Source organism: Heloderma suspectum, chromosome 2, assembly GCF_057233095.1.
Source record: "Heloderma suspectum isolate Gila_16-S chromosome 2, 16-S_ref, whole genome shotgun sequence".
NCBI lineage: Eukaryota > Metazoa > Chordata > Lepidosauria > Squamata > Helodermatidae > Heloderma > Heloderma suspectum.
Genome location: NC_139459.1, coordinates 401337244 through 401347959, shown reverse-complemented (window position 1 = coordinate 401347959; position 10716 = coordinate 401337244).

The window sequence follows — 10716 nt, the reverse complement described above, 5'->3', positions numbered from 1 at the left end:
TCCAAACACACTCCCAACTCCAACATGAGGATCCATTGTACAGCTCCGGAAGAGTTGTCTGGGAATTAGGCTCAGAGAAAATGCCAAATGTAGCAGTGAGGTGAAATGACATGTCTTGATGGAGAGACCCAGTTGTGAAACTCCCTGTCCCGGGACCTTTCTTGCCTCCTTACATGGCCTCTGAGGACACAGCCTGTCTTGTCACAGCCTCCAGCATTGCCCCAGCCCCTTCGTCTCGTGCTCGCGAGCAAGAGATGGCGAGAGGCTGGGGTGTGCACTGTGCCTCCTACAGTTCCTGTCCAGTGCTGCATGATGTTGCAGGCACCCTCCCAGATGCTTCCCTCTCTCACTCCCACCCCATCCAGCAAGCACCAGCCATTTTACTGACTTGATTTTTACTGGGAAAAAGGGAGCTTAAAGAAACTGCACATATTTAAATGTGTACATTTTTTAAGCTCCCTTTTTTCATTTTTAAAAAAAGGAGTCAAAATGGTGGATGCTCACTGGACGGGCCCAGGGTGAGTGTAGGTGGCTCGGTGAGGTCCTGGGGGCTCGAGCAGAGGCCCAGAGGGGCGGGCGAGTGGGTGCAGTGCTCAGCGGATGCCTGGAGAACCCAGCCAGGGGTGGCTTCACATGTCCCTCGAGTCTAGTTGGCTCATGTAATTCGGTGTGTCTCTTTTAATACTGTACCAACTGGCACATCTCCATTCCCTTTGATTAAACTTATCCTTTTATGTTCTCTACAGAAACAGTCCTTGTATCTGTCTTTATGTAGAACAGAAAATACTTACATGCTGGGAGCATTTTTTTTTTTTTAAATCCATGATGATTTGATGATGCCTGGGACAAGATGACTCCCAGGCATATACTAAAAAATAGAATAATTACAGCACACTCCTATGGACGTCTACTCAGATATCCCAATAAGTTCACTTCACTGGGAATTAATCTCAGTTCAGTATCTATAATCACTTGCTTGTGCATAGAATTATAGAATAGTAGGGTTGGAAGGGGCCTACAAGGCCATCGAGTCCAACCCCCTGTTCTTTTCAATGAAGCCAAGTTATTTCTGCATAGACATGAATAGGACTGCACAAGTGAGAAGTTGCTGCCATTTAATGGTGAACAAATTGGGCAACACGAAGTGGCAGATGGACTTTGCGTGAGGGTAAGATCGGGCACTTCTGCAGAATTCTCCTCAGGATGAAAGCAGACGTTTGTGTCTAATGTTTATGTCAAACCCATCCTGAATCATTGGAGATATGGAATGTCAATTCATGTTTACTAAATTCGGTGTTTCCACTCCCATTTTAGCTTCACCCTTTCCCTAGTAATCCCCACCCCACCTACTAGCCATAAAGACTAGTAGCCATTGATCACCTTTTCCTCCAGGAATTTGTCCAACCCCCTTTTAAAGCCATCCAGATTGGGTGTTTAATGTTTATGTCTACTACAGAAGAAAAGAGAAGCTTACCTTTAGCTTCCCCTACTCTTAAAGAACACAGAGGTGTGATTCAAGCCCCTTGTGAATGTTAAGGAGATTCACACACAACCACAAAAGTCTGGAACCCATCCTGAACTATTGGAGATATGGAATGCTGTTTCCTGTTTACTAAATGCTAGTGTTTCCTCTGCCATTCTAGCTTGATCCTTTCCTGAGGAACCCCCAGTATTACAATACCACAATCATGGATGGAATGTATTGGGATGAAAATGGAGACCTGGCCGCTAACTTTGACATTGTGAACTGGGTGGTCTTTCCGACTCGGACCTTCCTTAGAGAGACATTTGGGAGTCTAGAAAGATGGGGACCTGCAGACCTCAAGTTCACCACTGACCAGGATGCCATGGTGTGGCCCCAATGGCTTGACAAGGTGGGAGAAATCATCTGTTTTATCTCATTGTATTGGCCATCTGCTAAGCTCTCATAGAATCATAGAATAGTAGGGTTGGAAGGGGCCTACAAGGCCATCGAGTCCAACCCCCTGGGTCCGTCCCAGATGTTTAAGCCTGAGCATCAGGCAGACCTTTGGGGCCGCTACACAATTCCCCTGGGGATTAAAAGCTTCTGGCTCTTGGTCACCACTGACCAGGATGCCATGGTGTGGCCCCAATGGCTTGACAAGGTGGGAGAAATCATCTGTTATATCTCATTGTATTGGCCATCTGCTAAGCTCTCAAACTGTAATGAGCTCTATATGGGATGGTCTTTGAGGAGTACTTGGAAATTTTAGCTGGTACATAGTGTAGGAAGTATATAAATGAAGGCTCCAAAACTAGATTGGTTGGTTCTGATATTTATGACTCAAAGTCCCACTTTTCCCTACCTTGGAGTGTGAAATTAGGCTGAGTAGAGACATTCATGGGTTTGTAGATGAGCAAGGTGAATATTCCATTAACAAAAAAACTTTTGGTTTAACATGTTGCATTAAGGGCTTTCCATGTTCACTCAAGCTTCAAAATATGAGGAAATTACAGCTGTTAAAGGCCACACCCTCAACAGATGTGTTATTTGGACAATATAAATATACCCAGGTCCCAGTTGTTCTTCCGAATGTTACCCGACTTTCCCTACCAGGAACACTGCAGGGTGGAGGGAAACATCCAATCATAGAATAGTAGGGTTGGACGGGGCCTACAAGACCACCGAGTCCAACCCCCTGCTCAATGCAGGAAGCCAAGTCAAAGCATCCCTGACAAGTGACTGTCCAGTATCATCTTGAATGCCTCCAGGGTGGGAGAATCCACCACCTCCCTAGGTAGTTGGTTCCATTGTTGTATTGCTCTAAAAGGAATTTTTTCCTGATGTTCAGCCAGAATCTGGCTTCCTGTAACTTGAGCCCATCATTCCATGTCCTGCATTCTGGGATGATTGAGAAGAGATCCTGGCCTTCCTCTCTGTGTCAACTTTTCAAGTAGTTGAAGAGCGGTGTCATATCTCCCCTCCTTCTCTTCTCAAGGCTAAACATGCCCATTTCTTTCATTCTCTCCTTACAGGGCTTTGTTTCCAGTCCCCTGATCATCTTTGCTGCCCTCCTCTGAACCCTCTCCAGCTGGTTTGCATCCTTCTTAAAATGTGGTGCCCAGAACTGGACACAGTACTCCAGATGAGGCCAAGCCAGTGCTGAGTAGAGGGGAACTAGTACTTCCCGGGATTTGGAAGCTATGCTTCCATTAATGCAGCCCAAAATAGCATTTGCCCTTTTTGCAGCCACATCAGATTGTTGGCTCATATTCAGCTTGTGATCTACAACAATTCCAAGATCCTTCTCACTTGTAGTATTGTTGAGCCATGTATCCCCCATCTTGTAACTGTGCATTTGTTTTCTTTTTCCTAGGAGCAGAACTTTGCATTTACCCCGGTTAAATTACATTATGTTGTTTTCTGCCCAGTGCTCCAATCTACCAAGATCACTGAATTATGTTTCTCTCTTCCAGGGTATTAGCTATCCTGCCCAATTTTGTGTCATCTGAAAATTAGATCAGCATTCCCTGCATCTTCTCATTAGGGATGTCAGAGAATTCCGCCACGGATCTCGGTGAGGCCGAATGCCAGTGCATTCCACCCCCCCAAATCCGTGGTGGAACAAAGCCCCCCCACCCCGTGAAATGGACCAGGAACGGAGCACCTACCAGCTGCCATCTGCGATGACTTGCGAATGGTGGCCGCATCTGCGGCTGCCATTCGCTTCTTCCATATAGCCGTGATAGGCTATGTAAATACTTACATAGCCTATCACGGCTAACACAGCGACGCCATTTGTGTCCCTGAGAAAGCCGTGATAGGTTATGTAAGTATTTATGTAGCCTATCATGGCAAAACTAAGGGAATGCAAATGTAGTGGCCGCCATTTGCATTTCCTTTTTTTTTTTGCCATAATAGCCTACGTAAATATTTACATAGGCTAAAACAGCAAAAAAAAAAAAAAAAAGGAACACAAATGGCGGCCGCCATAGCTATTTTTACATAGCCTATATATTTACATAGCCTATCACGGCAAAATACAGGGATGCAAATGGCAGTGGCTATGACCGCCTCCATTTAAATCCCTGCAGGCTGCCGAGCGGCCAGATGTCCAGCTGCGGGCGGCCCCGGCCAGTGGCTCCATGGAATCTCCATGGAGCAGAGCCGGCCAGAGAGAATTTTGGGGGGAGGGATGGAGCGCCTCCCCCCCCCTCCCGGAGAATGTCACCCTTCGAAAATGTAAGTGACTTTCGTACATCCCTACTTCTCATCCAAGTCATTCATAAAAATGTTGAAGATCATTGGGCCCAGGACTGAGCCCTGCGGTGCCCCTCTCATAACTTCTCCCCAGTTGGAGAAGATCCCATAAAAAAGATCATTGAGCCCAGGACTGAGCCCTGAGGTGCCCCTCTCATAACTTCTCCCCAGTTGGAGTAGATCTCATAAAAAAGATCATTGGGCCCAGGACTGAGCCCTGAGGTGCCCCTCTCATAACTTCTCCTCAGTTGGAGAAGATCCCATAAAAAAGATCATTGGGCCCAGGACTGAGCCCTGCGGTGCCCCTCTCATAACTTCTCCCCAGTTGGAGAAGATCCCATAAAAAAGATCATTGGGCCCAGGACTGAGCCCTGAGGTGCCCCTCTCATAACTTCTCCCCAGTTGGAGAAGTTCCCATAAAAAAGATCATTGGGCCCAGGACTGAGCCCTGTGGTGCCCCTCTCATAACTTCTCCCCAGTTGGAGAAGATCCCATAAAAAAGATCATTGGGCCCAGGACTGAGCCCTGTGTTGCCCCTCTCATAACTTCTCCCCAGTTGGAGAAGATCCCATTGGTAAGCACTCTTTCAGTCTGATTCTGTAGCCAACTGTGGATCCACCTGATTGTTATTTCATCTAACCCACTTTTGGCTAGTCTGCTCATCAGTATATCATGGGTACCTTTATTGAAAGCTTTGCTGAAGTCAAGGTGTATTATGTCCACAACATTCCCAAAGTCCAGAAGGGAGGTCACTAGGAATGTCAGAGAATTCCGCCATGGATCTCGGTGAGGCCGAATGCCAGTGCATTCGGCCCCCCGAACTCGGTGGTGGAACAGCCTGCCCCCCGTGGATCCCTCCCGGGAAGAGACTCACCTGGGGCTAGGGATGGTGGAGAATTTCTCCCCGAATCTTCAGGGGGCCGAGCGCCAACGCATTCGGCCCCCCAAAATCAGCGGTGAAATTCTCTGCCCCCCCGCCCCCCCCGGGATGGGACTTACCTTTGGCGAATGTCCCTCCCAGCGGCAGGTCCCGGCGGCTGTTCGTTGGCCTTTCGTCGGGGGCGGGGGCGGCAGCCGGTCTTCCGACCAGCTGCTGCCACCGCCATTACAAAGTGTAAAAAACAACAAAAAACCCCGTGATAGGCTACGTAACGATTAACGTAGCCTATCACGGCTAGATTTCCAAAGTCAGCCATGATAGGCTATGTAAATTGTTACGTAGCCTATCACGGGTGACTTTGGGAAAAATAAGAAGCGCGTTCGCAAATGGCGGCGGCCTATGGGCGACGCCATTTGCGTTCCTTATTTGGTCCCGGTAGTCTACGTAAAGATTTACGTAGACTACGCCGTAGTCTTTACGTAGACTACCGGGACCAAATAAGGAACGCAAATGGCGGCGCCCATAGGCCACTGCCATTTGCGTACGCGCGCTTTTTTTTTTTCAAAGTCACCTGTGATAGGCTATGTAACGATTTACGTAGCCTATCTCGGCTGACTTTGGAAATCTAGCTGTGATAGGCTACGTTAATTGTTACGTAGCCTATCACGGGGTTTTTTTTCGTGGCCCGGGAGATGGGGCGCTTCTCCCCGGCCTGAATTTCAGCCGGGCGAGTCAAGAAGCCTCCCCCCCCCGGCCTGAATTTCATCCGGGCGAGGCGGGACGGCTCCCCCCCATCGCCTGAACTTCGGGGGGAGAAGCGAAGCACCTCCCCCCCACCGCGAAGCACCCCTGCAAAAAGGTAAGTGACTTTCGTACATCCCTACCTGGGGCGGATCTTCCGGGTGGCGGTGGCTCCGGTGGTGGCTCCAGCAGCGGCAGCCGGTCTTCCGACTGGCTGCCACCGCTGCCATTTCCAGGCTTGTGTAAAAAAAAAAAAAAAGACGTGATAGGCTACGTAAATCTTTACGTCGTAGGCTATCATGGTTGGGTGGGTTAAAAACAAAAACAAACTGCGTACACAAATGGTGGCAGCTATGGCCGCCACCATTTGCATTCCTTCTTTTTACCGTCTTAATCTGCGTAAATATTTACATAGACTATGATGGCGAAAATAAAGGGGAACGTAAATAGCGTAGCAGGCGGTATTTGCGTGCCCTTTTGATTCGCTGTTTTAGCCTACGTAAAGATTTATGTAGGGTAAAATGGTGAATCAAAAAGGGACGCAAATAGCGCCCGCTACACTACTTGCATTCCCCTTTATTTTCGCCATCATAGTCTACGTAAATATTTATGTAGATTAAGATGGCCAAAAAGAAGGAACGCAAATGGCGGAGGCCGTAGCCGCCGCCATTTGCATACGTATTTCTTTTGTTTTTGTTTTTTTTACCCAGAGCCCTCCGCGGCCGGAAATCCGGCTGTGGACTACTCTGGCCTGGCCGGGTCGGGCCGGGCCTGGCCGGCTGCTCCACGGAGCTGCCGTGGAGCCCAGCCAACCATCCGAGGATTCCGGGGGGAGGGACGGAATGCCTCCCCCCCACCATCAACATAATCCACGAAAGTTAAGTCCCTAGAGGTCACCTGATCCAAAGATGAGATCAGAGTGGTCTGGCAGGATTTGTTCTTGACAAATCCATGCTGGCTTTGTGTAATCACTGCATTGTTTTCCAGGTGCTTCCAGATGGATTGCTTGATCATCTGCTCCAGAATTTTCCCAGGGATTGATGTCAGACCGACTGGTCTACTTCCGAGGTTCCTCCTTTTTACCCTTTTCGAAGAGAGGGACAACATTAGCCCTCCTCCAGTCATCTGGCACTTCACTAGGGATGGGGGAGAATTTCTCCCCGAAACTTCAGGGGGCCGAGTGCCAATGCATTCGGTCCTCCGAAGGTTGTTCGGGGTGAAATTCTCCGCCCCCCCGCCCCCTGCCCCCCCCGGGATGGGACTTACCTTTCACAAATGTCGCTCCCAGTGGCGGGTCCCGGCGGCGGTTCGGCAGGTCTTTGTCAGGGGCGGGGGCGGCAGCCGGTCTTTTGACCGGCTGCCACCACCGCCATTACAAGAAAAGTAAAAAAAACACAACGCCCCTGTGATAGGCTACATAACGATTAACGTAGCCTATCACGGCTAGATTTGCAAAGTTTTTAAAAAAGATTTTTTTTTAAAAAAAAAAGTGCGTACGCTAATGGCGGCCCCCATAGGGAGCTGCCATTCGTGTTCCTTATTTGGTCCCTGTAGTCTACGTAAAGATTTACGTAGACTACGGCGAAAATAAGGGCAACGCAAATAGCATTTGCCTGCTCTTGATCGCCGCACCGGGAAGACAAGCTCGTCGCATGCCTCCCTTTCTTGGCGCCACCGACCTTTTTGTCGAGTGAATGGGAGAAAGCCTGCACCGGGATCGCCCAAATGGCAGCGAGCAGCAACAGAACCTTGGGAAGTGGAGGAAAGAACTTGAGCCCTGCCTGTATCGCAGCTGCAATTGAGTTGAAACCTACATTGGAAGCCTTCAGGAGAAAGGCAAGTATATGGGAAAAAGAGGGCCCCGCCTTTAGGGAGAAAGGCCACTGGGCAGAAAAAAAGAGGGCCCCGCCTTTTGAAGAAGGTCAGTGTTGGTGGTATACGTATACAAAAGAACCTACTCCTTGCGGGTAGAAGGGGGGCCTGATCACACCCCCGAGTGGGCGCCAGTACCCAGAACGCCAGTACTCAGTAGGAAGCTGAGGAAGCTGGGGAAGCCGCTTTCCGCTCTGGTAAAAAGTGGGAAAAGTGGGTGGCAGGGACATATGGATGCAGTGGAGAGATTGATGATTGTGTGAGTGGCTACTGCGGTTTCTGACGCATACAGTTGACCGTCCGGGTGCCCAGGCCAGTAGCAAAGTGCGTGGTGTGTAAAATCCTCTTGTGTCGGCCAGTGAGACCCCTTCCTCACTGACCAATTCCCATTCCCTAATTGTGTCTGTCTTCAATTTAGGAGGGAGGCTATGGGTGGTGGGGGAAGCAAACCTTGCACCCCCTTGGGATGTATGCTAGCAAATTTTAAGAAAGGTTTTAGTGGAGATTATGGGGACCCCCCCCCATGAATCCTCAACGGTTGCAGACTTTGTGTGAAATAGAGTGGCCGTCTTTTGGTGTAGGATGGCCTACTAAAGGCTCTTTAGAGCCCAGCAAAATCAGCCGTGTATATGCCATTGTGGTTGGGAGACCTGGGCACCCCGACCAATTTCCCTACATAAACTCGTGGGATTCCATAGTCTGCGCTTCTCCTCCATGGCTAAAGAAATGCCTAGAATCCCAGGCAAAAGTTTTGGTGCTCAGAAATAAAAATTGGCCAAAAAGAAATTACAACCAGTGTTAGAAGCCTCGTGTAAAGATCTGGCAGAGCTAACGGCGTTTCCACCTGCTTATGCCCTGCTTCCACCACAGGCCCATGTTACTGTAAGACGGCCCCGTCGAGATCCAGATCCTGTGGCTCCTGAGCCCCTGCCATCCCCCCTACAGAGGCATTGCCCCTCGCTTTGACTTAGAACTGTCGCCATCAGTTTCAAGGCCCACCGGCAGTAATTCGCCAATTTCAGCCACGGTCCTCAACTCCCAGATATTGTCTGCCGAGACTTCCATCTCTACGGGATCGGGAGGTTCCCCTCTTACACCTCAATCAGCATTAATAAAAGAAACTGAAGAATTGAAGTGTTGGGCAGAGGATTTAATAAAATCGGCAGTGACCCTTAAAAAGGTGTGTTCTCACAAAAAAAAAAGGAGGCGAGCTCGTCTACTGCTCATCAGTCATCGTCTACTGCTCAAGACTTGCATCTCCTTAAGATGTACGTCCAAAAAAAAAAGGAAAAAGGTTTTTTTAAAAAAATTCAGAATAGAGAGAGAAGAACAGCAAAAAGCTCAAGGTCGAGCTGAGAGAAAAAAAAAAGAACAAGATCTGAGGCTGTTAATTAGAAAAATGTTGCAGGACAGTCTGGCTTTTAACAAAGCGTGGGAGCGTGAGAGTGTAAGGCCGAAGAAGTAGCTGTTAGCCTAGCGTGCCGAGAAAGCGCTATGGCGGCCGCCATTTGCATCTGCACCAGCCCGTCCACAGCCAGAAATCTGGCTGCAGATGGCCCTGGCCGGCTGCTCCGCGGAGCAGAGCCGCGGCGGAGCAGAGCCGGCTGGGCTGGATTCCGGGGGGGAGGACTGGATCGCCTCCCACCTGTCGAGGATTCCTCATGCCTCCCCCCCCCACAAACACAATCTGCAAAAAGGTAAGTGACTTTCATACATCCCTATGTGATGTACCCAAATCCCGGACTCAGGAACCACCAATCCACAGAACGTCTGTCTTCTCAGATTTCAGCTTCAGTTTATTGGCCCTCATCCAGCCCATTTCAGCCTCCACGCACCTTCACCACCCCAGCTGACTCTGATGACAAGGAGAATTAGAGCTGATCATCATCAGCATATTGGTGACACCCCACCCCAAAACTCCTAATGACCTCACCCAACGGCTTCATATAGATGTTGAACAGCATGGCTCACTCTCGACACTATGACATTCCCTGTGTCTCTGAAATTGCTGCTGTGCTTGTTACCATGGATGGCTTTCCTCCAGCAGATTGTTGTCTGGTGGAAAACTGTAAAGGTGGACAGTGCTGCAAGATCTCCTACATGGAGAGTCATGGCAACCCTTTCGTTTACCCTTTGCTGCTCTTTCATGGTGAGGCTGGATGGGGTCCTGGTATGGCTCATGTTGTAGCCACGCAAACAAAGTTGGCATCTTTCTGCCTACACCTGCCTTCTGCCATGGGCAACTCTATGTTGTCAGGAGTCACGTGGGCTCATTGACAAACCTCAAGATTCAAGTCATTGATGCACCAGAAGAAGGATGTTACAGTGGGCACCCTGGAGTTAACACCAAGAACATTGTTTTTAAGGAAGTTTTGTAAAGATAAAAGATGCAACACTTTCAATGTTTCAATAAATGTGGTTAAACCTTTTCTTAGATATGATTTCTCTCTGCAAACTGCGCACTGAACCAGCTTGTAGTGATTATTTACAATTGATCCAGTCTCTCCCAAGTTTCTAGCAAACATATTTTTTGGCTAAATTCCTTCAGGGCTAAATTCTCCTGATGAGTCTGGGACTCTGTTTTCCTCCATCATTTATTTTAGAGGATCAGTTCATTTAAATACAATAAAATAAGGTAAGCAAGCAGTGCGATCTTGTTCCTCTGTTTATGCCATGCTCCCCCTCCCTCTGAAGGAATCTTCCAGGGACAATCTGGACCCTCCTGAGTTGAATGCCCCCAGGGAACAAGCAAGTTTAGGGGACTCTGGGACTGACCAAGAAATCCTGGGTCCTTGGGATTAATAATAAGCATATGTACAAACAGAGGCAATAAGCATATGTACACCAGTTGCTGGGGAACATGGGTGGGAGGGTGCTTTTGCACTTTTCTCCTGCTTGTGGGTTCCTGGTCAACAGCTAGTTGGCCACTGTGTGAACAAAATGCTGGATTAGATGCACCTTTGGTCTGTTCCAGCACGGCCCTTCTTATATTCTTATGTGA